At 44.3% G+C, this 27,357-nt stretch overlaps 1 pseudogene; it reads left to right on the top strand.

Moving 5' to 3' along the window:
- Positions 1-410: 410 nt before the first annotated feature.
- LOC126485049 (ras-related protein Rac1-like) overlaps positions 411-27,357 on the top strand; it is a 49,911-nt pseudogene continuing 22,964 nt past the window's right edge.

Genomic DNA, 27,357 nt, shown 5'->3' with positions numbered 1-27,357 from the left:
AAAACTATTGATGGTATAACAAATATATTTTGCAAACAGTTGCTTCCTTATATTACCTGTAATTTAACGTATATAATATTAAGATCTGACCTCCGATAAGTCTTTTATAGTCACAAGAAACTACTAGGTCGGTTTTACCCCACCTTACCCTACTTATTCGTGGCACAGAAGAATGCAAAAGTAAGGGAACAGAAAAATACCGTGAATCCTGCAGTTGACTCACTGTAGAAGAGAAAGTGTCCGTTTTGATGTTTCTTAACGTTACCGATCGCTGTTATGTCTACGTGGACCATTAAGCCACTCTGGAACTGTAGCTCATTTCCCGTCAGTGTGGGCAGTACAGCTTTTTAAAGCTCACGCCCAACTAGGAGGCGCTATCGAAGTACCTCATTAGGTGCGAGATTTACGACATGAAACCACTTTGGGGTGGTTGGACTCGACAGACGCTGTCCCTCGCACCGAGTAATGGCCGTGCTAGCGGTGTCTGCGACCGCCGGTGCGAGGCGCGATTACGTACAGCAGGTGTGGCGAGTGTGGGCAGATTAGGGCGACCAGCTCCTCCTTCCCACGCGGCGGCCAGGGAGCGTCTCCAGGTGCGCCGCTGTCAAAACACACGGGGCGCCCACACAGGGACCATCACTCAAGTCGCCAGGAGGCTGGAGTAACGGGACGGCCGAGGCCGCGCCTCTGACTGCGGCTGGAGAGAGTCGCTCCAGTGGCCCACTGCGTCGCGTGTCGTGCTACCGGTCTCACCGGCCACGCCCGCAAGCTTGCACTGACTACCGCACCAGACGGATGTTTCATCTCGTAACTGTCCCCAGAGTACCCGCCACGAAAGTTGCCCGGTCGTGATCACAGCACCTACTTTTTTTATAATTGTTGTTGTTGGCGTCTTCAGTACGAAGACTCGTCTGACGCAGCTCTCCACGCTACTCGTCCGCCTGCTTAACTGAGTATGGACGCGGCCTCTCACACGACGACTTAGCACCTCTCCAGTGTGCACAAGAACAACGATACCTTGGTATCATTTTCACCTCCACCTCCGCTGCCGTCAATTTTCGGAGTCCACTCCACACTATCCACACGACGGTGCGACAAAATCTTCTCCTGAGTTTCTCCTGGCGTATACAACTTCGTTGTTTGGCCTCATGCTAGGGAGAATTTGAATGTCTTTCTAGAACATCTGAACTCGATCCACCCGAACATTCGGTTTACGATGGAGGTGGAAGAGGATGGTTGCCTTCCCTTTCCTGACGTTGGTTAGGAGGAAGGATGATGGATCATTGGGACATGCAGTCTACAGGAAACATACTTACACCGACTTGTACTTACAGGCTAATAGTTGTCAGCGTGAAGGGGTACTTCGTACCTTGGTACACAGGGCACATGTCGTTTCTGACGCTGAGACTTTGCCAGCTGAGCTGTCCCATCTTGAAGCTACATTTCGTCAAAATGGCTATAGTGATAGACAGATTGAACGCGCGTTGCGCTATCGACCTACTGTACATCGGGTGATTGATGATAATTCTGAGTCAACACCTAAGTTTACTGCCTTTTTGCCTTACGTAGGAAACACGTCCAACAAGATCGGTCGTATTTTACGGAAATACGATGTGAAATGTGTTTTCCGACCTCCATCTAAAATTAGAGCACTTTTGAGTTCCGTAAAGGATGATCTTGGACTGCGTAAGGCGGGTGTATATCGTATTCCTTGTAGCTGCGGCATGGCATATATTGGTCAAACTATCAGGACCGTGGAGGACCGATGTACTGAGCATAAAAGGCACACACGATTGCAGCAGCCAAGTAGATCTGCTATTGCCGAACATTGCTTGGATACTGGTCACCCCATGTTAAATAATAACACCGAGATATTGGCATGCACGTCCAGCTATTGGGACAGTGCTATTAGGGAGGCAGTTGAGATTAAATTAGCGAGCAACCTCGTTAACAGGGATGGAGGTTTCTGTTTAAACTCTGTCTGGAATCCGGCTCTCTCCCTTGTCAAAAAAACAGAGGGACAGAGTCACTGCTACCTCACCTGCGAATTCATAGTCTCACTATCGATAGCGCTGACTTTGGTCGTCTTTGGTGGCACTAGAGTTCAGTGTGTGTGTTATCTTTCCTGCTTCAGTCCGAGTACCGAGGTTTTAAATTTTCATGTACGCTGCCTGTCCGTTGCAGTTTGCCTTGAAAATGGCGGGGTGTTCTCCCGCCGAAATATCGGCGGTCACTGAAAGTGTTACCTGGCTGAATTCCCGGAAGTTATTTGAAAATTTTCTCCGCCGACTCCATTCTCTACAACGTGTCCAGTACCTCAATCAACATGTGGCGCCCAGAATGGTCCACATCACACAGGTCCTCCCGCTGCCATCAAATATTGGACGCAGCCTCCAGGCTGCTTTCAGATACTTTCTTACGGCCGGTACGCTCTTTAAGGTCCGCTACGACACGCTGACCCTTCCCCCGCGAGCGGGAGGCCCCGGCCTTGTCAATGTGCGACTCCGAGCTGCGTCTTTGTACGTGTCCACCATGCACAAGCAGAGGCACGGGGGCAACTCCCTTACGCGCAGCTTGCTGGAAATTCTTGTGCCCGCGACCATAACACCACCAATAACAGTCGGACACATCAAGCACCATCTGGCGCACATTTCTGATTTCATCGTCGACTTCAGTTGTGCTCACACACACTTACCGACTACGCGTTCTCCTCGACCTAAAGATTTTTACACCCCATCCAGCAACAATATCTAACTCAGACATCCGTCCAAGCGATGGCCCACGGTTTGGCGTCATATCCACCAGCCTTTTCTTCCCTCCAAGATCCGGGCAACATGGTACCACGTCGCAAGTGGAAAATTCACCACATATCAACCTCTTCAAGCCATCGGACTAACGGACTCTCCACTTTGTCCTATTTGCCACCTCATGGATGGCGATGTCCACCAACTGACTTGTGCTGCCACCAGTGACGTCTGGAAACTTGGCCGACATTTCGTTGCCTGATACCTCCGCGTTCCGCCGGACTCGATTGACCCATGGACTTTTATCCATCCTGAGAACACTTATTTTCCCGCCACCAAAAATCATGCGATTGTATGGGTGAAGGGATGGGCGGTCACCTACATGTATAATGATGGCGACAAATCACGCCTTGATTTCTGGCAGTACTTACAAACCGTGCAGCGCCCACCGCGCTACCGCACCTTCTTCGACATTTAACCTACACGTCACCCCCGCTCAGTTGGATGGTGCCACACGCCGACAACACTCCCGCCCCCCCTGCTGACATCTGAGACTCCCCGCGCTACTTTCTATATTGTAACCCACAGTGGAGTAGGCGCATGGACACGTGCCTCCTTTCTTTTATGCAATATACCAGAACACACTGGTTTTCCCCCCACACCACTGTCTATTGCTTCACACCTCTTAGCTTACATCAGTATTATTATTCATTTTTTCCTACACCTTGTTAATAAGAAAAATTGCTCGTCTTGTACGAGTGTAATGTCTCGTGTTATTTCGGCCGGAAGATGGCATTTATGTTGTATTTAAGCTTGTACCAATAAAGATATTTTGTTCATTTACCCTGTTCCTGGCAAAAAATAATAAAAAATAAATAAATAAATAAAGCGTTAACATGTTTGTCTACCAAGCACCGGGCCCGGGTTCGATTCCCGGCCGGATAGGAGATTTTTCATCACACGTGGTGTGGATGTTGTGTTGTTCTCCTCGCCATCTCATTATCACCGATACGCAAGTCGCCTAATGTGACGTCACCTCAAAAAGAACTTGCAACCCGATGGCTGAAATTCCCCGAGTGGGGGCCTCCCGGCCAACAATGCCGCACGATCATTTCACTTCATTTTTCCATGCTACTCTATCCTGTGCAAACCTCTTCACTCCGAATAACTACTGAAACCTACATCCTTTTGAATCTGCTGACTGTATCGCCCCCCCCCCCCCCCCCCACACACACACACAGTGCCCTCCAGTACTAAACTGGTGACCCCTTGATGTCTCAGAACGTTCTCCTTGAATCTACCCCTTCTTTTGCTCAAGCTGTGCCACAAATTTCTTGTCTCCCTAATTCTGTTAAGTGCCACCTCGCTACTTATGCAATTTACCTGTTTAATTTTCAGCTTTCTTCTGTGGCACCACATTTCAAAAGCTTCTATTTTCTTCTTGTCTACATTCTTCTTCGTTCACGTTTCGCTGCCATACCGATATCTATATTCTAGAGTAATAACTTCAGAATGGGTTTCCTAACATTTAAAATTATATTCGATGTTAACAAATTTCTCTTCTTTACAAACGCTTTAATTCCCATTGCTACAGTTTATGTCCTCTCTACGTCGACCATCATCAGTTACTTTACTGCCCAAGTAGTACAGGTCATCTACTAGTTTAAGTGCCTCCTTTCCTAATCTAATTCACTCAGCATTATCTGATTTAATTCTCGTAGATTAGTTTACCCTTGATTTACTTTCCTTGAATTTTATCTTATATCCTCCTTTCAAGACACTGTCCATTCCTTTCAACTGATCTTCCATGTCCTTTGCTGTCTCTTATAGAATTATTATGTCACCTGGAAATTTTTTTATTTATTCTCATTGAACCCCAACACCTACTACAATTTTTTCTTTGGTTTCCTTTACTGCTTGTTCAGTATACAGACTGAATAACATTGGGGGTGGGATACAACCCTGTCTCACTTCCTTCTCAACCTCTGCTTCTCTTTCATGCCTCTTCAATGTTGTAACCGCCGTCTTGTTTTGTGTAGAAGTTGTAAATAGCCTTTCGCTCCCACAATTTTATCGCTGCTAACTTAAGTCCATCGTCAAAAAGCTCTCTCTTAGACTACAAATCCTATAAACGTTCGTTTGCTTTTCCTTAGACTACCTTCTAAAAGAAACTGCAGGGTCAGTGTAGCCTCACGGGTTCCTACATTTCTTCGAAATCGTACCTCAGTTTTCCCCAGGGTCGGCTTTTACCAGATTTTTCATTCTTTTACAAATAACTGAGTTAGTATTTTGCAACCACGAGTTATTATCACTATAGTTCCATAGTATGCACACCGGTCGGCACATTCTTTCGTTGAGATTGTAATTACGAAATTCTTCTTGAAGTCTGACGGTATTTCACCTTGCTCATACATGTTGCATACCAAGTAGAGTAGCTCTGCTCTGACTGGCTCCTCCAAGGACATCAGGGTTTCTGACGGCATGTCGTCTATTACAGAGGCCTTCTTTTGACTTAAGTCTTTCACTGATCTGTCCATTTCTTCTCGTAATGCCATATCTCATACGTCATATTTATCTACGTCCTCTTCCCGTTTTATAATGATTCCTTCGAGTTCTTTTCACTTATATGGCTTCTGTGTATGCTCTGTCCATCTTTCAACTTTCTCTTCTTTGCGTGGTATTGGTTTTTCATCTGAGCTATCGCTATTGATACAGCTGCTTCTCTTTTCCCCAAGGGTCTCTTTAGTTTACCTGTAGATGGTATCTATCTTAGCCCTAGTTACACACTGAAACGCCGAAGAAACTAGTATAGACAGACAGAGATATGTAAACAGGCGCTGCCGTCGGAAATGCCTATATAAGACAAGAAGTGTCTGGTGCAGTTGTTAGATCGGTTACTGCTGCTATAATGGCGGGTTATCAAGATTTAAATGAGTTTGAACATCGGCGCACGAGTGATGGGACACAGCATTTCCGAGCTACCGATGAAGTGGGGCATTCCCGTACGACCATTTCACGAGTGTACCGCGAATATCAGGAATCCGGTAAAACATCAAATCTCCGACAGCGGTCGGAAAAAGATCCTGCAATAACGGGACCAACAACGACTGAAGAAAATCGTTCAACGTTACGGAAGTGCAACCCTTCCGCAAGCTGCTGGAGATTTCAGTGCTGGGCCATCAACAAGTGTCAGGATGCGAACCATTCAACGAAACATCATCGATATGGACTTTCGGAGCCGAAGGCCCAGACGTGTACCCTTAATGTCTGCACGACACCTTTACGCCTCACTTGGGCCCGTCAACACCGACATTGGACTATTAATGACTGGAAACATGTTGCCTGGTCGGACGAGTCTCATTCCAAATTGAATCGAGCGGATGGACGTGTAAGGGTGTGGAGACAACCTCATAAATCCATGGAACCTTTATGTCAGCAGGAGACTGCTCAAGCTGGTGGAGGCTCTGTGATGGTGTCGGGTGTGAGCATTTGGAGTGATAAAGGACCCTTGATACGTCTAGATACGACTCTGACGGGTGACACGTACGTAAGCATCCTGTATGATCACCTGCATCCATTCACGTTCATTGTGCATTCCGACGGACTTCATCATCATCAGTGTTCTTCCTAGAGGCAGGTTTTCACATGGTGGTTCTCCAGGCTGTCCGGTCTTCTGCCATCCTCTTCAGGTCTGCATAATTTCCTCTTCCCTTTATGTCGTCTATCATCTTGTACCTCGTTCTTCCTCTCAGTCTTCTCCCACAAACCAATCCTTCCAAAGCATCTACAAGCAAGCACTCCCTTCTCAATGAATGTCCTAACCAGTTCTTTTTCCTTTCTCTTACAACCTTCAGCAGACATCTTCTCTCACCAACCCTTTCCAATACTCTTTCATTACTCACTCTTTCCATCCAGCTTATTCTCTCCATTCTCCTCCACATCCACATCTCAAATGCTTCTAACCTTTTATCATCCTCTCGTCTCAGTGTCCATATTTCTGCCCCATATAGTGCCACACTCCAGACAAAACATTTGCCAAGCCTTTTCCTTAGTCCTTTATCTAATTTGCCACGTAGGAGTCTCCTCTTTCTGTTGAATGCCTCCTTCGCCATGGCAATTCGAGTTTTTACCTCCTGGTGACATCTCAAGTCTTCAGTTATTGTGCTTCCGAGATATTTAAATTAACTTACTTGGCTAATGGTAGATTGTCCTATTTTAATACTGGACAGTCTGCGTCTTGTACTGATGACCATACTCTGTTTTTGCTGTGTTTATTTGCATCCCATATTCCACACAAGCTTCATTCAGATCTTTGAGTATGTTATTCACTGTCCGCTCACTTTCTGCCGCTAATACCATGTCATCAGAAAATCCGATACATTCTATTCTCTTTCCACCAATACATATTCCTCTTTTCCCATCTAAGCTTTTCGCAATAATCTCTTCAAGGTATACGTTAAACAACAGTGGGGGAAGGCAACAACCCTGTCTAACACCTCGGCCAATGCTGCTTCCTTCTGACATTTCATTTCCAATCCTTATCCTTACTTTCTGGTGTAAATATAGATTCTGTATCAGTCGTCTCTCTTTCCAGCTTACTCCTTTCCTCTTCAAGATATCCATCAGCTTGTTGCACTGAACTCTGTCAAAAGCCTTTTCTAAATCTATAAAAACAGCAAAGATTTCTCTACCCTTTTCCATATATCTTTCCCCTATAGTTCTTAGCAGGTCAATAGCATCTCTTGTTCCTTTTCCTCTTCTAAATCCGAACTGCTCCTCTGCAATCCCTCTATCCAGCTTGCCATATAACCTTCTATTCAACACTCTCAGCAAGACTTTAGCTGCATGAGAAATTAGACTGATGGTCCGGTGCTCTTCACATTTTTTAGTACTTCTCTTTTTCTCTATTGGTATCATAACTGTTGCAGCGAAGTCCTCAGGCCATTCTCCTTTGTCATATATCTCGTTACAGATGTAGACTATTTCTTTTCTTGCCTTGTTTCCCAGACTCTTCAACAGTTCTGCTGGCAAATCATCTATTCCACATGCCTTCCTATTCTTCATCTCCTTCAGCGCCTTTTCTACTTCTGCTTCCAAGATGGTAAATCCCTTTTCATCTTCCGTCACATATTGCTCCTCTTCAACCTTAATTTCGCTTTGCATTTCATCCCTCTTATACAGACTTTCAATATATTCTTGCCATCTGTTCAAAACCTCCTGTGGTTCTTCTGCTAGAGTACCATCTGCTATTTCTATTTCCATGTTATTCCTCTTTCTTTTACGTTCAAAAACTATCTCACTGGCCAGTCTATACATCATTTCATACTGTCCATCTCTCTCCATTTTCTCTATTCCGTCGCATTTCTGTTTCATCCATTTTTCTCTTGCTTCTTCAGTTTCTCTTCTTAATTCATTATTCAGTTTCCTGTACCTCTTTTTGCCTTCTTCAGTTTCTACACTTTTCCACTTTCTGCGCTCTTCCATCTTTTTCAACATGTTTTCTGTTATCCATTCTTTCCTGGTGCTTTGGAATACTCTAATTCCTAGTACTTTTTTGGCAGAGTCCATGAGTCCTTCCCTCATTTTTATCCACTTGTCACTAACATTTTCATCAACACTACCTCTTTGCCATTTTTCCATAAACCTGTTCTCAAAATCTGATGCCTTTCCTACCTCTTTGAGTCTTTCTATGTTTAGTCTTTCCTTTGCTTTGCCTCTCCAGACTTTTTTCAACTTCACTTGTATTTCTCCCTTCACTAGGTTGTGGTCTGAATTTATATCCACTCCTGGATAAGCTTTAGCATTCTTCAAACAGTTCCTAAACCTTTTTTGTATCAGGATGTAGTCCAGCTGATATCTTTCCCTATTCAAATTTGATATCCATGTGTAACATCTCCTTTTGTGGTGTTCAAATAATGTGTTACCCACTGCTAATGAATTTTTGTTACAGAAACTAATTAGTCATTCACCTCTCTCATTTCTTATTCCTAATCCAAATTTTCCTACTCTATCTTCATCTCTTCCTTCACCCACCACTGCATTCCAGTCCCCCATGATGATAGTGCAGGCATTTCTATTTTCTTTCTCGATGAGTTCTTGTATTTTCTCATAATATTCTTCCACTGGCTGGTTGGCATATATACCTGTATTAAAAACAAATCTCTTGAACTACCCTTCAGTCTTATCATCATCAGTCTTCCATCAATATATTGTACCTTCATTACCTTATTTTTCAACTTTCGCCCTATCAATATTCCTACTCCGTTTTCACCACTCTTGATTTCCCCCGAGTAAAAAGAGTTTATAATCTCCACTTTCTATCCCCCCATTCTCTCCCCATCTCATTTCACACAAACCGAGGGCATCTAATCTGTTCCTTTTCATCTCCTGTTTTGCATTCTCTAGCATTCCTGCTTGCAGAAGTGTCCTCACATTCCATGTTCCAATCCGTATCTTTCATCCTTTCAATGTCTCTTTCTTCCTTTCAAATATGTCTACTCTCAATGTGTTCCCCTCCCGGAGATCCGAATGATGGGGAAGTTTTAACTCCGGAATCTTTCACATGGAGAGACATACCATGTCCTGCTTGGGAATGTAATGTGGTAGTTTCCCGTTACTTTCCACATAGGCAGTAGGATGCCCAGCCTAAAGTCAGCCGCTCACCATGAGTCAGACGCTGTCTGTAGCCGCCCCTCTGGGGTTCAGTCGCTACTTGTACTATTTTTGCACCCAAATAGAAAAGGTGCCTCTACCGCCAGCTCCGCCGTACCGAAGCCCATCTTCTCCGCCTTCGCTGCCGTTGATGTCTTCTCTGTAATGGTGTGGGGTGTGAGCAGTTGGAGTGATGGTTCAAATGGTTCAAATGGCTCTGAGCACTTCTAAGGTCATCAGTCCCCTAGAACTTAGAACTACTTAAACCTAACTAACCTAAGGACATCACACACACATCCATGCCCGAGGCAGGATTCGAACCTGCGACCGTAGAGGTCGCGCGGATCCAGATTGTAGCTCCTAGAACCGTTCGGCCACTTCGGCCGGCCAGTTGGAGTGATAAGGGACCCCTTATACGTCTAGATACGACTCTGACGGGTGACACGTACGTAAGCATCCTGTTTGGTCACCTGCATCCATTCATGTTCATTGTGCATTCCGACGGACTTGGGCAATTCCATTAGAACAATGCGACACCCCACACGTCCAGAATTGCTACAGAGTGGCTCTTCCGATTTTAAACACTGCCGCTGGTCACAAAACTACCCAGACATGAACATTATTAAGCATATCTGGGATGACTCGCAACGTGCTGTTCAGAAGAGATCTCCACGCCCTCGTTTTATTACGGATTTACGGACAGCCCTGCAGGATTCATGGTGACAATTTTCTCCAGCACTACTTCAGTCATTAATCGAGTCCATGCCACGTCGTGTTGCGGCATTTCTGCGATCTCGTAGGGGCCCTACACGATATTAGGGAGGTGTACCAGTTTCTTTGACTCTTCAGTATATGCTTCTGTATCCTTACATTTGTCCTCTAACCATTCCTGCTTATCCATTTTGCATTTCATGCCAGTCTTATTTTTTAGACTCTTGTAATCTCTTTTTCTGTTACTTCATTAATTCTGAGGTAACTGCATTCAGGCATCGGCAAGTCCCGAAGACATGAAACGCAGTGTAACGTTGTTGTAAGTCCAGATTAAATTCGGCGTGCAGTGTGTCTGTCTGGAGTCGATTTAATTTGATCAAGTCCCACACATGTTATGTATTGTAACTGATATCCTATTCGAAGACGCCCTCTAATGCCACAGAGAATGTAGATACTTCAATAAAAGTCTTTATTCACAAATCGGCGGCTATGAACGTCAAATATTACTTACGCGCTTCAAACCATTCAGCATATTGTCTTTTATAACTTGCTGTTAGCCAAACCGCACCTCGATATAGTTGCTCGTTATCGATATATATTATAAGACGCCTTTCTTAGTTGCCTGAAGGCCGATTCAGACCGCACGTCAGCGTCACTGTCAAATGGAGGGGTGCCCACACTAGACGGAACATTGACACAACGTCACTTTCCTTATCGCAGTATGGAACGGTGAAAGGGAGATTATGAGATGTCACTCGTCATTTAGATAGTCATAATATACAGGGTGGTCCATTGATCGTGACCGGGCCAAATATCTCACGAAATAGGCGCCAAACGAAAAAACTACAAAGAACTCGTCTAGCTTGAAGGGGGAAACCAGATGGCGCTATGGTGGGCCCGCTAGATGGCGCTGTCATAGGTCAAACGGATTTCAGCTGCTTTTTTTAAAATAGGAACCCCCGTTTCTTATAACATATTCGTGTAGTACGTAAGGAAATATGAATGTTGTAGTTGGACCACTTTTTGTGATAGATGGCACTGTAACAGTCACAAACATATGGCTCACAATTTTAGACGAACTGTTGGTAACAGGTAGGTTTTTTAAATTAAAATACAGAACGTAGGTACGTTTGAACATTGAACAAGTTTCGTTCTTTGTAGTTTTTTCGTTTGACGCTTATTTCGTGAGATATTTGGCCCGGTCACAATCAATGGACCACCCTGTAGAGTCAGAATTAAGGAATAACAGCCGGCCACGGTGGTCTAGTGGTTCTAGGCGCGCAGTCCGGAACCGCGGGACTGCTACGGTCGCACGTTAGAATCGTGCCTCGGGCATGGATGTGTGTGATGTCCTTAGGTTAGTTAGGTTTAAGTAGTTCTAAGTTCTAGGGGACTGATGACCACAGAAGTTAAGTCCCATAGTGCTCAGAGCCATTTGAACCATTTTTTGAAGGAATAACAATGATAACGTTTATTAATGGCCAAAGCAAATTTCGTAATGAATGTTCCTGATTAAAATTTTATGGTAAACTTCTGACAATGAAGCAAAAGGCAAGTGTTATCCACTCATTTCAAAACATCGACGTTCATTTACTGGCGAAAGAAAGTACAAACAAAGCAACCAACAATATTTATGCGGCAACACATAGAGCCTGTATTTCTTCCTGCAACTACCAAATATAACGTCAAAAAATCTGTAGTTTCCTCTTTCAACAATGAATGAAAACTACTTCATCAGTAATTTATGTTCTTATTTTCACCCAGTGTAGGCTTTTTTCCCTATCAAATTATTGTAAAAACTAATTCCGTAAGGGTTGGTGGGCTGTGGCCCATACCGATGTAGGGCGATGAAGTGTGGAGCATGATGGTCCCCTGGGATATGAGCCGGAAGTGCGTCAAAATGGCGTGTACGTGTCCAGCCCCGCATTTTTAAGCTGATCGTGACACCGCCACCACCTTGTCCTGTAGGTGAGTGGTCCCTCGGAAACAGCAGGAACTACAACTAAATATTTCACTCGCACTAATCTGGTCCAACTGGGGACGAAAAAAAAGACGAGAAACCTCATTATTAATGCATGCACCAGGCTGAAACAGAGTGAATAGGCACAAGCTTTTATTAAAAAGGAAGAGTACACTAAATCACAATTTTGAAAGTGTAAATACATATCCATTCTGATGATCAATATTAAAAATATACAAAAGACCCGATAGTTTCCCGTTGCGTATGTTCATGCTATCTGTAATTACAAAGCTGTTATGTTTGAGATTTTTGATGATAAAAATGGGTTTCCCAGGATCACCCTTTCTGGCCTCTAACGAATTATGCAGCAGGTTTTATCAAGTAACCTATGTGACAGGTTGTACGTCTTTTTCACGTTTTATTACTCACATTTTATTGACATTATCTTTCTGATATATAAGTTACTTTAATAAAATTCTTGAATTGCTTTACACATTACATCACTGCAGACATCAGAAACTACCTCATCTGGGCGGTTTTTTAGGTTAGATGGCCTTGGGCAAGTACAGAAAGGGCAACAGCCTCAACGGGTGCGGGGCAAAGTCAGGACATGCGGGGACCAAGCAGCAATCGGTATTGTAATTGTCAACTGTCGAAGCTGCATTGGTAAAGTACCGGAACTTCAAGCGCTGATAGAAAGCACAGAAGCTGAAATCGTTATAGGTACAGAAAGCTGGCTTAAGCCAGAAATAAATTCTGCCGAAATTTTTACAAAGGTACAGACGGTGTTTAGAAAGGATAGATTGCATGCAACCGGTGGTGGAGTGTTCGTCGCTGTTAGTAGTAGTTTATTCTGTAGTGAAGTAGAAGTGGATAGTTCCTGTGAATTATTATGGGTGGAGGTTACACTAAACAACCGAACTAGGTTAATAATTGGCTCCTTTTACCGACCTCCCGACTCAGCAGCATTAGTGGCAGAACAACTGAGAGAAAATTTGGAATACAATTCACATAAATTTTCTCAGCATGTTATAGTCTTAGGTGGAGATTTCAATTTACCAGATATAGACTGGGACACTCAGATGTTTAGGACGGGTGGCAGGGACAGAGCATCGAGTGACATTATACTGAGTACACTATCCGAAAATTACCTCGAGCAATTAAACAGAGAACCGACTCGTGGAGATAACATCTTGGACCTACTGATAACAAACAGACCCGAACTTTTCGACTCTGTATGTACAGAACAGGGAATCAGTGATCATAAGGCCGTTGCAGCATCCCTGAATATGGAAGTTAATAGGAATATAAAAAAAGGGAGGAAGGTTTATCTGTTTAGCAAGAGTAATAGAAGGCAGATTTCAGACTACCTAACAGATCAAAACGAAAATTTCTGTTCCGACACTGACAATGTTGAGTGTTTATGGAAAAAGTTGAAGGCAATCGTAAAATGCGTTTTATACAGGTACGTGCCGAGTAAAACTGTGAGGGACGGGAAAAACCCACCGTGGTACAACAACAAAGTTAGCAAACTACTGCGAAAGCAAAGAGAGCTTCACTGCAAGTTTAAACGCAGCCAAAACCTCTCAGACAAACAGAAGCTAAACGATGTCAAATTTAGCGTAAGGAGGGCTATGCGTGAAGCGTTCATTGAATTCGAAAGTAAAATTCTATGTACCGACTTGACAGAAAATCCTAGGAAGTTCTGGTCTTACGTTAAATCAGTAAGTGGCTCGAAACAGCATATCCAGACACTACGGGATGATGATGGCATTGAAACAGAGGATGACACGCGTAAAGCTGAAATACTAAACACCTTTTTCCAAAGCTGTTTCACAGAGGAAGACCGCACTGCAGTTCCTTCTCTAAATCCTCGCACAAACGAAAAAATGGCTGACATCGAAATAAGTGTCCAGGAATAGAAAAGCAACTGGAATCACTCAATAGAGGAACGTCCACTGGACCTGACGGGATACCAATTCCATTCTACACAGAGTACGCGAAAGAACTTGCCCCCCTTCTAACAGCCGTGTACCGCAAGTCTCTAGAGGAACGGAGGGTTCCAAATGATTGGAAAAGAGCACAGATAGTCCCAGTCTTCAAGAAGGGTCGTCGAGCAGATGCGCAAAACTATAGACCTATATCTCTTACGTCGATCTCTTGTAGAATTTTAGAACATGTTTTTTGCTCGAGTATCATGTCGTTTCTGGAAACCCAGAATATACTACGTAGGAATCAACATGGATTCCGGAAACAGCGATCGTGTGAGACCCAACTCGCCTTATTTGTTCATGAGACCCAGAAAATATTAGATACAGGCTCCCAGGTAGATGCTATTTTTCTTGACTTCCGGAAGGCGTTCGATACAGTACCGCACTGTCGCCTGATAAACAAAGTAAGAGCCTACGGAATATCAGACCAGCTGTGTGGCTGGATTGAAGAGTTTTTAACAAACAGAACACAGCATGTTGTTATCAATGGAGAGACGTCTACAGACGTTAAAGTAACCTCTGGCGTGCCACAGGGGAGTGTTATGGGACCATTGCTTTTCACAATATATATAAATGACTTAGTAGATAGTGTCGGATTTCCATGCGGCTTTTCGCGGATGATGCTGTAGTATACAGAGAAGTTGCAGCATTAGAAAATTGTAGCGAAATGCAGGAAGATCTGCAGCGGATAGGCACTTGGTGCAGGGAGTGGCAACTGACCCTTAACATAGACAAGTGTAATGTATTGCGAATACATAGAAAGAAGGATCCTTTATTGTATGATTATATGATAGCGGAACAAACACTGGTAGCAGTTACGTCTGTAAAATATCTGGGAGTATGCGTGCGGAACGATTTGAAGTGGAATGATCATATAAAATTAATTGTTGGTAAGGCGGGTACGAGGTTGAGATTCATTGGGAGAGTACTTAGAAAATGTAGTCCATCAACAAAGGAGGTGGCTTACAAAACACTCGTTCGACCTATACTTGAGTATTGCTCATCAGTGTGGGATCCGTACCAGGTCGGGTTGACGGAGGGGGTGGCTTGCGGAGTATCAATGTAGATGTAGATGTAGATGTAGATGTGTATGTACTGAAATTCAAGTAGTGACTGACGTAAATGTCCCTGGTTGCTAATAACCAGTGTTAATGCTAGTCTTTCTTCAGGTTACGTTGATCGCCAGTAATTGGTGTTCTGCTTTTCAATTTCCTCCTGAGTTACAACGACGAGTCAGCAAAATGCGTCAACCTACTTATGTTCAGTGTTAACCTTTGACTTCATTTCAGTCCTCAGTGCACTACCTCCAACCATTTCACGTTTACATACATTTCCCGACACTTTAGTAGAACAAACCACACTAAGGAATGACACGTTTTGGAGATATCTTTAATACGCAAGTGTAAATACTTAAACAACCAAATATGGCATGTTAGCTTCGCACAGCGACGTATTCAGTGTGATTGTTGGTCCCAGAATCTGTTACAAAAGGCAGAGATGAAAGAAAAAAGTATTTTCTTACAATAGGACACGATCCTTCTTTCTTTGGCACTGTAACTCTACTTCTTATCACACTGGACTCGCATTCGGGAGGACGACGGTTCAATCCCGCGTCCGGCCATCCTGATTTAGGTCTTCCATGACTTCCCTAAATATCCTCAGGCAAATGCCGGGATGGTTCCTTTGAAAAGGGCACGGCCAACTTCCTTACCCATCCTTTCCTAATCCGATGAGACCGATGACCTCGCAGTTTACTTTCCTCCTCCAAAACAACCCAACCCATCTACTTCTTATCCACACGGCCACGGTGAACTCATCACCATTATTACTGATCTTATGATATCGTAAGAATTTTACTGTCAACGCGTCATTAACTGACATTTAATTACAGGAATCATACCAAGGGTAGCGTGTTTGTGATAGATCTTCAGTGTGCCGTTTCATTGAAACGTCATACCGCAAGTTGGAATACAAAATAGCAAACCGTCACGAAACCAATATAGCAAATGTCGCATGGAGTGTGACGTCAATTTGACATCACTTCTTACAGCGTGAGGCCCATGAGAAAGACAGACCCCAGCGCGCACGTCACGAGGCTAGGCCCGAAACCTCTCTCTCGTAGGCTCAGCGCAGCAGACGAACTGCTTTCCAAAACCTGTTTACTTGTAACTGGGTATTTACGTACAAAGGAGAATAACATCTGCTACTGGAATTTGCTGTTATGAAGTCTTAATGATTGCTAGTACCACAGTGAAACACACAGCTTTGCAGTATGCTGTAATTTAAATTCTATGCTAGATATAAACGGTATTAGATGTGGACTCTAACCCCAATCTATTGGTTATGACTTGTAGATTAAAACTGAAGAAACTGCAAAAAGGTGGGAAATTGAGGAGATGTGACCTGTATAAACTGACTAAACCAGAGAATGTAGAGAGCTCCAGGGATAGCACTAGGGAACGATTGACAAGAATGGGGGAAAGAAATACAGTGGAAGAAGAATGGGTAACTTTGAGGGATGAAATAGTGAAGGCAGCAGAGGATCAAATAGGTAAAAAGACGAGGGCTAGTAGAAACCCTTGAGTAACAGAAGAAATATTGAATTTAATTGATGAAAGGAGAAAATATAAAAATGCAGTAAATGAAGCAGGCAAAAAGAAATACAAACGTCTCAAAAATGATATCGACAGGAAGTGCAAAATGGCTAAGCAGGGATGGCTAGAGGAAACAAATGTAAGGATGTAGAGGCGTATCTCACTAGGGGTAAGATAGATACTGCCCACAGGAAAATTAAAGAGACCTTTGGAGGAAAGAGACCCACTTGTATGAATATCAAGAACTCGATTGGAAACCCAGTTCTAAGCAAAGAAGGGAAAGCAGAAAGGTGGAAGGAGTATGTAGAGGGTCTATACAAGGGCGATGTACTTGAGGACAATATAATGGAAATGGAAGAGGATGTTGATGAAGATGAAATGGGAGATATGATACTGCGTGAAGAGTTTGACAGAGCACTGAAAGACCTGAGTCGAAACAAGGCCCCGGAAGTAGACAAGATTCCATTAGAACAACTGACGGCCTTGGGAGAGCCTGTCATGACAAAACTCTACCATCTGGTGAGCAAGATGTATGAGATAGGCGAAATGCCCTCAGGTTTTAAGAAGAATATAATAATTCCAATCGCAAAGAAAGCAGGTGTTGACAGATGTGAAAATTACCGAACTATCATTTTAATAAGTCACGCCTGCAAAATACTAACACGAATTCCTTACAGACGAATGGAAAAACTGGTAGAAGCGGACCTCGGGGAAGATCAGTTTGGATTCCGTAGAAATACTGGAACACGTAAGGCAATACTGACCCTACGATTTATCTTAGAAAATAGATAAAGGAAAGACAAACCTACATTTCTAGCATTTGCAGACGTAGAGAAAGATTTTGACAATGTTTACTGGAATACCCTCTTTCAAATTCTGAGGGTGTCAGGGGTAAAATACAGGGAGCGAAAGGCTACTTACAATTTGTACAGAAACCAGATGGCAGTTATAAGAGTCGAGGGGCATGAAAGGGAAGCAGCGGTTGGGAAGGGAGTGAGACTGGGTTGTAGCCTCTCCCCGATGTTATTCAATCTGTATATTGAGCAAGCAGTAAAGGAAACAAAAGAAAAATTCGGAGTAGGTATTAAAATCCACGGAGAAGAAATAGAAACATTGAGGTTCGCCTGTGACATTGTAATTCTGTCAGAGACAGCAAAGGACTTGGAAGAGCAGTTGAACGGGATGGACAGTGTCTTGAAAGGAGGATATAAGATGAACATCAACAAAAGCAAAACGAGGATAATGGAATGTAGTCGAATTAAATCGGGTGATGCTGCCGGAATTAGATTAGGAAATGAGACAAAGCAGTAAAGGGGTTTTGCTATTTATGGGGCAAATTAACTGATGATGGTCGAATTAGAGAGGATATAAAATGTATACTGGCAATGGCAAGGAAAGCGTTTCTGAAGAGAAATTTGTTAACATCGAGTATAGATTTAAGTGTCAGGAAGTAGTTTCTGAAAGTATTTGTATGGAGTGTAGCCATGTATGTAAGTGAAACGTAGACGATAAATAGTTTGGAAAAGAAGAGAATAGAAGCTTTCGAAATGTGGTGCTACAGAAGAATGCTGAAGATTAGATGGGTAGATCACATACCTAATGAGGAGGTATTGAATAGAATTGGGGAGAAGAGGAGCTTGTGGCACAACTTGACTAGAAGAAGGGATCGGTTGGTAGGACATGTTCTGAGACATCGAGGGATCACCAATTTAGTATTGGAGGGCAGCGTGGAGGGTAAAAATCGTAGAGGGAGACCAAGAGATGAATACACAAAGCAGATTCAGAAGGATGTAGGCTGCAGTAGGTACTGGGAGATGAAGTAGCTTGCACAGGATAGAGTAGCATGGAGAGCTGCATCAAACCAGTCTCTGGACTGAAGACCAGAACAACAACAACTATGCTTGTTTATTGTATTTAGTCTCTTCCTATTAACAACAATGCTCATTTCATACAAGATGTAGTGCCTCATGCAACCAATACTCGCTTTGGCATGCTTTTAATATTATTGTGCCCAGTACAGCCGTAACAAATTATTAGGACCGTAATCAGTGTAGAACTAATAAACTGTGAGTCTCCATAATACCGAATTCCAGCAGATGATGCAATTCTCGTTTTTGCATAAATACCCAATCACGAATTAACAGGTACAGAAACGCAGCTTAAAGGGGACAGCGAGCTCAAGCCTACCCTCCTGATATGCGCGCCGCGACCTGTCCATCTTGCGGGCATCGCTACGGCTGCTGCTGGTACAGGGGAGGAATGAGGGAGGCCGAAAAGGCTTTAAGGTAGGCACTGATGAGACAGCATTAGCAAAAATTCATTTATTAACTTTGGTTTTCCAACTGAGTCGTCTTCTCCGTGCTGTGGCACTAGCGAGGAGGGCGGCGGACGCAGCATACAGGAGATATATATATATAACCCGTCAGGTCAGCTGAGCGCGCAGCTTCCTGGACTCGGGTAGGTGCGCACGGCGGATTAATGACGAGGACTGGTGTGCTGGTCAGCCTTGATGTGGTTTTTAGGCGGTTTTCCACACCCCCTAGGTGAATACTGGGCTGGTCCCCATGTCCCGCCTCAGTTACACGGCTCGCAGACATCTGAACACTTTCACACTATTCCATGGATTACTCTAGTCGCAGACAGCCACCCCTTCAACTAACATTGCCACATTCGATTAACCATGCCGAGCCTGCGTATCTGCAGGAAAAACAGCACAAGCAAAAGAATATATATATATATTCATATGATTATATTCCATGTGATGTCCAGAAGTCCTCTCTATGAACTGCCTTATCATTGGCAATAACCAGATCGTCCATCGAGACAGGTTCTGCAAGTTCCCTGCAGTTGAGTAGCTGCTGGTGACCTCGAGGTTCACCACAATCACACAGCTCATCCTCTGAGATTTATCCCCGTTTCTTCGTGTTTATCTTACGCCGAGATACTCCAGTTCTCAGTCTGGAACTGGTTGTGTTGTCTGCAGGAAACTTTTTCTCGATTTCTGTCTTGGTGACTGATACATTGATATTCACGTCCACACAGTGGATGTCTTGGATCTATCTGCTGCGTCTTTCTTTCCATTTCAGGTACAGTTCCCTTCTGACATCTGGAGGTGCTAAGCCCAAGAGATAGTAGATGTTGCTAATCGGGGTTGCCTGCAGGTAGCCTGTCACAATGCATTCTGGAGTGTAAGTTGCTGACGTGTCCAGCTCAGCAGCCTCTCAAGACCGTCAGCGAGTTTACGGCAGCTACCACAACAAGTGCGGCGGCGTGCAGGGTAGCTGGCGGAGCTGGCGGCAGGTGTTGCTCGTCTGGCGATGATGTCCAACAGCTGAACGGCTCCTTTTTACTAGGGCACACACGCTGAGGTTGGAGAGAGTGCCCCAATAAACTTCCAGGAGACCTGCGTGAGACAATGAATGTGGCGAAGAGTTACATCATGGCCTCTCCATGAGAGGAAGGCTGTGGCCTGTGGACGCCAGTGTTGGTGCATAGATCCAAGTGAGGGGGCAGCAGCAGCTAGCGCGCCACCCTTTTGGCCAGTGGTAGAAGACTCCAAGTCTTCGCATCAACAAATGGGTGGACAGCTGTTAACAGTGACTAAGTCCAGCAGACTGGGCTGACTGCAGTCTCGAAGGTAGTAGTCATCTGGCGAATGACAGTCAGCACATCGTACATCTTGCTTCGAAGCTGGTTCACACCAACTGAAATATAAAAGGGCTCTGGGACCTGAGTATTTATAACTGTGTCAGAGGCAATGAAGTTTTTGTTTGGAGAGGATGACTAAATGTGACCTCGTTTTTTGGGTTCATCAACGGTCTTCAGCACATTTCAGTGCCTCAACTGAGGTTTTCAGCACTTCACCTTGGCGCTTTCTGCAATGGAACCGTACAGTGGTGTCACAATGACAATGTTCCCTTCTCAGTGAAGTTATATTGTCGAATTGGTGATTCAGACATCTCGCTGGAGCGATGTGTGTCAGTGGCCTCGAAGGGGAGCCACAATATTGCCGTATCGGCGCTCCTGCCTGGTTGTCAGCCCAGTTGAGACACTGTGTTTTGGCTTTGCTCAGCACTGGCTGAGGAAAACATTAAAATTTTGTACATTCACTCACTATATCTTTCTGTGGTGCAAAAATTCATTTTTCGCCTTCAGATATTCAGTCTTTCTTATGGAAGATCACTCACTGGAGGAAATATCAGAGCCCTCATGAAACATTGAGGTGTACCATGAAAACAAACTAAATCAAACTCCGTTTGGCAGGCCTCAGAAGGCCCAATCGTACTGATTGAAGGCTGTCTCATGCTCAGCCTATAGTCGTCACTGTATGCGGATATGGAGGGGCTTGTGGTCAGCATACCGCTCTCCCAGCCATTTTCAGTGTTCGTGACTCGAACCGCTACTTTTCAAACATGTAGCTCCTCAATTGGCCTCACAAAGGCTGGGTACACCGCATTTGCTAACAGCACTCGGCGGACCAGGACAGTCACTCATCCAAGTGCTAGTCAAGCCTAACAGCGCTTAACTTCGGAGATCTGACGGGAACCGATGTTGCCAGTGGCACAAGACCGTTGACGCTGCATCAGTAACCATCTCATCATCTCCATACTGTTTCCCACAGAGTGCAACAGATGGAAGTGAGAAGGTGCGAGATCCAGGCTCTAGGGTGGATGAAGAAGAACAATCTAATGAAGTTTTATGAGCATCCCTCTCGTGAAAACAAAGCAAACTAATAAAATAAAGACAAGAAAGAAACAAAAGCATAAAATCCACTACTGTAACGTAAGTGACTGCCCAAAATGGGTTCATTTTCGGCGTTAAAAGACGATAACACTGTCCCCACCCCCCTCCCTCCCATCCACCAACGTCAGAACCAACACTTTCTTCCCGAGAAACTTGGTTGTTGACGTCCCAGCTCCTCAACCCACACAGTGTCCCTCGTGTAGCTCACGCCACCTACTGCGGTTCACGCCACGCTTTGATTAGATTAGATGAGGTTAGATTAGTACTTGTTCCATAGGTCATGAATACGACACTTCGTAATGATGTGGAATGTGTCAGGTTAATAAAAGGTGTCTATACAAGATATTACATTAGACAAAATGTTACATGACAGTCAATATTTTTAATTTTTTTTTTTTTGTGGGTGTTGGGAAATTACCCACTTACTATATCCAAAAATTCATCTAATGAGTAGAAGGAGTTGCCATTAAGAAATTCTTTTAATTTCCTTTTAAAAGCTATATGGCTATCTGTCAGACTTTTGTTGCTATTAGGTAAGTGACAAAAGACTTTTGTGGCAGCATAATTTGCCCCCCTCTGAGCCAAAGTTAGATTTAACCTTGAGTAGTGAAAATCATCCTTTCTCCTAGTGTTGTAGCCATGTACACTGCTATTACTTTTGACTTCGTTCGGATTGTTAATAACAAATTTCATAAGTGATATACACTCCTGGAAATTGAAATAAGAACACCGTGAATTCATTGTCCCAGGAAGGGGAAACTTTATTGACACATTCCTGGGGTCAGATACATCACATGATCACACTGACAGAACCACAGGCACATAGACACAGGCAACAGAGCATGCACAATGTCGGCACTAGTACAGTGTATATCCACCTTTCGCAGCAATGCAGGCTGCTATTCTCCCATGGAGACGATCGTAGAGATGCTGGATGTAGTCCTATGGAACGGCTTGCCATGCCATTTCCACCTGGCGCCTCAGTTGGACCAGCGTTCGTGCTGGACGTGCAGACCGCGTGAGACGACGCTTCATCCAGTCCCAAACATGCTCAATGGGGGACAGATCCGGAGATCTTGCTGGCCAGGGTAGTTGACTTACACCTTCTAGAGCACGTTGGGTGGCACGGGATACATGCGGACGTGCATTGTCCTGCACCTTCCGCCAACCACTGGCGACAACATCGATGTACTGTGGAGACCTCACGCCCCACGTGTTGAGCAATTCGGCGGTACGTCCATCCGGCCTCCCGCATGCCCACTATACGCCCTCGCTCAAAGTCCGTCAACTGCACATACGGTTCACGTCCACGCTGTCGCGGCATGCTACCAATGTTAAAGACTGCGATGGAGCTCCGTATGCCACGGCAAACTGGCTGACACTGACGGCGGCGGTGCACAAATGCTGCGCAGCTAGCGCCATTCGACGGCCAACACCGCGGTTCCTGGTGTGTCCGCTGTGCCGTGCGTGTGATCATTGCTTGTACAGCCCTCTCGCAGTGTCCGGAGCAAGTATGGTGGGTCTGACACACCGGTGTCAATGTGTTCTTTTTTCCATTTCCAGGAGTGTATATTGTGAGGCTGAGAGGTGGCATGAGCCCCCTCTCATTATTCTATCTTATGATTTTCCTCTCTAATTGCATACAGTGAAAAGTCGCTATTCCTTCACACGCGGACTTCCCACGCAGCGTCTCTCGTCACCCGGGTGGTCCGGTGACAGGCGGGCACTGCTGATCTGGAAAGGGTTAAGCCGATGGGTGTGAGGAAGTCGAGTGAATGCTTTGCAGACGCCGACATTGTTAAAAGACACGCCCGGAGGGGTCTGAAGTAGCGGCTGGGCTAGAGGTTCCGTTACTTCTCAGAAATTAGCGAAAACACTTTCTGGCGGGCTACCAGCGAGGCGTGGGAATGACTTATGTACCCAGGCAGTTGTGGCGGGAAAATTCCCGCCCTTTCTGCAAAATAGTAACTGTGATTGGCTTGCTCAGGGCATAGCTCCGTGACGTAGCAAAATCAGTGCAGAAATTGGCGCCAAGAATCTCCATTGGTGGAATGGTAGTGCTCCGGCAATGGAGTGGAATTTTCCACCGGTTTTCGAGTTGCTGATTGGAATGTTTAACCACGGCCACTGTGGTGGGGGCGGGAATGTTCGGTGTTCGGCCTGTACGGGTGCTCTGAAGTAGTCGGCTCTCGCCTTTCGGTCGAGGACGTCGACGCAACCAGCCATCGCCTCCGGTACGCCAGATCGTGTTCTGGCAGTTAAGAAGACAGTTTGGTAATGTATGTCCGCAGCACCAGCAGATAGGGATTTTCCTAGGTGATAATCAGAGCTCAGCAGAGCGCGCCTGTTCGTCTTTTTCTAACTTTGTTCTGTCTTGAGTAGCAGCAATTAATGTTGGGTTAGCTGTGTGTCTCTCTTAAGATTCGAGTGGCAAGGAATTGGCTCCACATACCACTTCGTCTTAAACCTCACAATCTAGTTTAGGGAGAACTTCACCTTCACAGCGTTTGTTTGAGTATCCAATTTGAGCCAATTTGATGTATTATAAATGTTTCATGTGTTTTTGTTTATTATTTTGTGTTTAGTCTTAATAAATCATATTGTTATTTTGGACAGAACTTTCATTCTGTTAATCGGTAGAGCAACCCATCATTTCTCACTACGTTAATGAAGCCTTCCTTTATTTAACTTATTTATCAAATTAAATTGTTGCAGGTGCCAAACTCTTTTCTATTCCACTTGCAGGGTTGATTACAGTCAGTTCGCGTATATTTTTAACCCATGTGCAACAGCAAAAGTCGGAGTTAGAATAGGGGGGGCTTAGAGTATCATTTACATATGTAGATTCTAGAAGAATTTAGCGTTAAATACACTGCTTGCCCCAGTACCTCGCAAGGCTACAGTGAAGATTTCTAGCTCTTTAAATAAGTGTCTGCAGGATGATCTTGGATGAGCCCCAGCAATTATTCTGATTACACGCTTTTGTGCTATGAACGCTCTTTTACTCAATAAAGAGTTACCCCAGAATATGATGCCATACGAAAGCAGAGAATGAAAATAGGCGTGGTAAGCTAATCAGATGTATATCGCCAAAATTTGCAATGACCCTAATAGCATAATTTGTTGAACTCAAACGTTTCAGCTGATCCTCAGTGTGTTTTTTCCAGTTCAACCCCTCATCAATGCACACACCTAGTCATTTTGAATATTCTAGCTTCGCTACCGATTTCTGATCGAAATCTATATTTATTAATGGGGTCATTCCATTAACTGTGTGGAACTGTATATACTGTGTATTGTCAAAGTAGCGAAGCACTCTGTCCGCTTTAGGCTGGATCTCGCCGCTCATCGTTTCGACCACTTAATCCCCTTTCCCGCCTGCCCGAGGCTGCGGCATTTTGCTGGCTTGACTTTCCGCTGCCTGGGGAGAGGCAGGGCTGATCGCCAAGAGTCGGTAAATATTAAATGTGATCCAATTAGCGGTCTCCGGAACGCAAACAGCAGCGTGCGGCGTGCTCCAGGGGGTGGGGTGGAGGAGGGGTTGGCGCAGCGCTGCGGGGGAGGAAATGACGTTGCGAGGCGCGCAAGTCCCCCCCTCCCCCACTTCCCCCGCCACCGTAGTCTTGGCCGGCGGGATCAAGGGTATGCCGCAACCCCTCACCCCTCGCCACAAGAGTTCCTTCAGCCCTCTCTTGCGGGTCAATACACCCTCTATACGGTGCGGGGACCATTCAACGTCGTTAAATTTTGCCGAGGGAGACCGCAAACGGCCGTAAATACTTTTAAGAAGCTGTACTTGACGCCCATTACCAGTTTACTGCAACTACGACTATCTTCAGACGGTTACGTTTGTGATTACTATATGCGCAACAGCTTCCGCTACACGTTCCCCGCTCATGCACAGCGTGAAAATATTTATGCCGTTACCTGCACTATAAATTACGCTGGGACGAGTTCTGTGAACGATACCAGGGTACCTGATTTATGATGAACAAGAAGTGAATGAAATATGGCCACTTAGTTGAGCTCCAATGATAATGTTTCATTCAGCCTTCGACTGTGCAAATTTTTGTAAGAAAACACAAAATTCCCAAAAGTAAACATCATGCGCATACTAGGCATTCAGACACACCTCAGAAGATGTCTCCCGCAGATGGAGACGAAACGTCAGGTAGAAATTTTGTACATCGACCACAGCTTCTCAGCCCGGAAGTTTCAACTGAAGACAACACCGGCCGTGAAAGCCTACATTGTATGATTATGCGCCAGCAGAATGACAGTCGATTACTCTTAATCGAGAATGATGACACCTTCCAAAGATAAGCATACCGTCGGCATCACGTGACGAATGGTGATGTCCTCTATGCGCTCTATAAATGCGAGAGTACCTGGAGCCACAGTGGCAGTAGCCGGATGACCTCAGAAGATGTCTCCCGCAGATGGAGACGAAACGTCAGGTAGAAATTTTATACATCGACCACGGCCTCTCAGCCCGGAAGTTTCAACTGAAGACTCAAGGTAGTTCTCACACTGTGCGATGTAGCGGTAAGACAGACACTGTGCTTGTATTCTGGAGGACAGCTATTCGGATCCCATCCGGTCACTCCGATTTAGATTTTTCGTGGTTTGCTTGATTTCCCTAAATCGCCTAACGCGAAGGCTGGGATAGTTTCTCTGAAGGATATGACCAATTTCCATCCCCATTTTTCTCTAACAGAGCATGTACTCCGTCTCGAATGACTACGTCGTAAAGACTTTAAACCTCAGACTTAGCGGTACTTCCTTTGCAGTTCTCACAGGATATTAGAGCCAGACATGTGCTTCACAATCAATGTTTTCGTTCACAAACAAACATTTTCCACTAGTCAATAATGTTACAGCCTTCGAATTAACAAAGCTTGTAAAGCGTATAATTGATGCTGTGATTGACGTACAAAATACTTTGAGGTGTTCACGTCTCTTAATCGAGCGCACTGTGTGCACAAAAAGTTTGTCATTAAGCTTTTTGTGTTTCTTTGCAGAAATTCGTGTGGTGAAAGGACGAATAAAATATGGATGATTGGAAACTCAAGTACAAGAAGTGGGCATATTTCATCCACATTTTGTTTTTCCACAAAATATGGCCATTATTTTTTTACACATATCTAAGTCATCTTTGCATCATACGAAGTGGCGCTAAAAATCCGAATGATTGAAAATACCACCTGCGTATTTATGCCACACCAAGAAGGCATACTCCAACAGCGATGTGATTATGTCTGTGGCCTATGATCGGCATTAATACCTCCTACAAGCAACCTTTCATATCTCAAAAATTAATAAATATTATTAATTATTCTCATCGCTGAAAAGAAATGATTATATAATTTGAAAACGTTACCGGGTGTGATCTCATCTTTAGTGATAAATAAGAATTTTTGCAAACAAGATTGCGTGAGGAAATATTTTTATTTACTCCATGACCAATTTCGACAGATGTGCCTCTCATGTTCGGATCTACAATATGTAACATTATGTGATTGCCTTATCATTTTAAATCATTCACTAATCGAACAGCCGCTCGGCAACAGCTACAGTTAGCAAATAATGTTGCGAGAATGTAAAAGGTGAACGACCTGTGACGTGACGCGGCGCGAAAAACGGACAGAAGAAGAACACTTTTACACATTCTTTTGATGTACGAGATATTCTCGATTAACAGTTACTCAGTTGCTCATTTTTTCTTCTCTTGTCTCTTGTAACTTGTGTCGGACGCGCATGTCTTGCCGACGTATTATTATTGTTAAAAATAATATTATTTTAGTGTAAAGTAAAAGTGCAATACTAAAAGTGCAATACTGCATAGCAGTAGATTTATTATGCGACGTGTGTGTGAAAACGTCAAAGGAATTATTTTCATTACGAGAAGAGAAGTGGCAGTCAAAACGGCATCCATGTTAAATCCTTCATTGCAGTGCAAGTTC

The sequence above is a fragment of the Schistocerca serialis genome, chromosome 6 (genome assembly GCF_023864345.2).
Source record: "Schistocerca serialis cubense isolate TAMUIC-IGC-003099 chromosome 6, iqSchSeri2.2, whole genome shotgun sequence".
NCBI classification, from domain to species: Eukaryota; Metazoa; Arthropoda; class Insecta; order Orthoptera; family Acrididae; genus Schistocerca; species Schistocerca serialis.
Note: the sequence above shows the minus strand (reverse complement) of the source record. Positions and strands in the feature narration are given on the sequence as shown.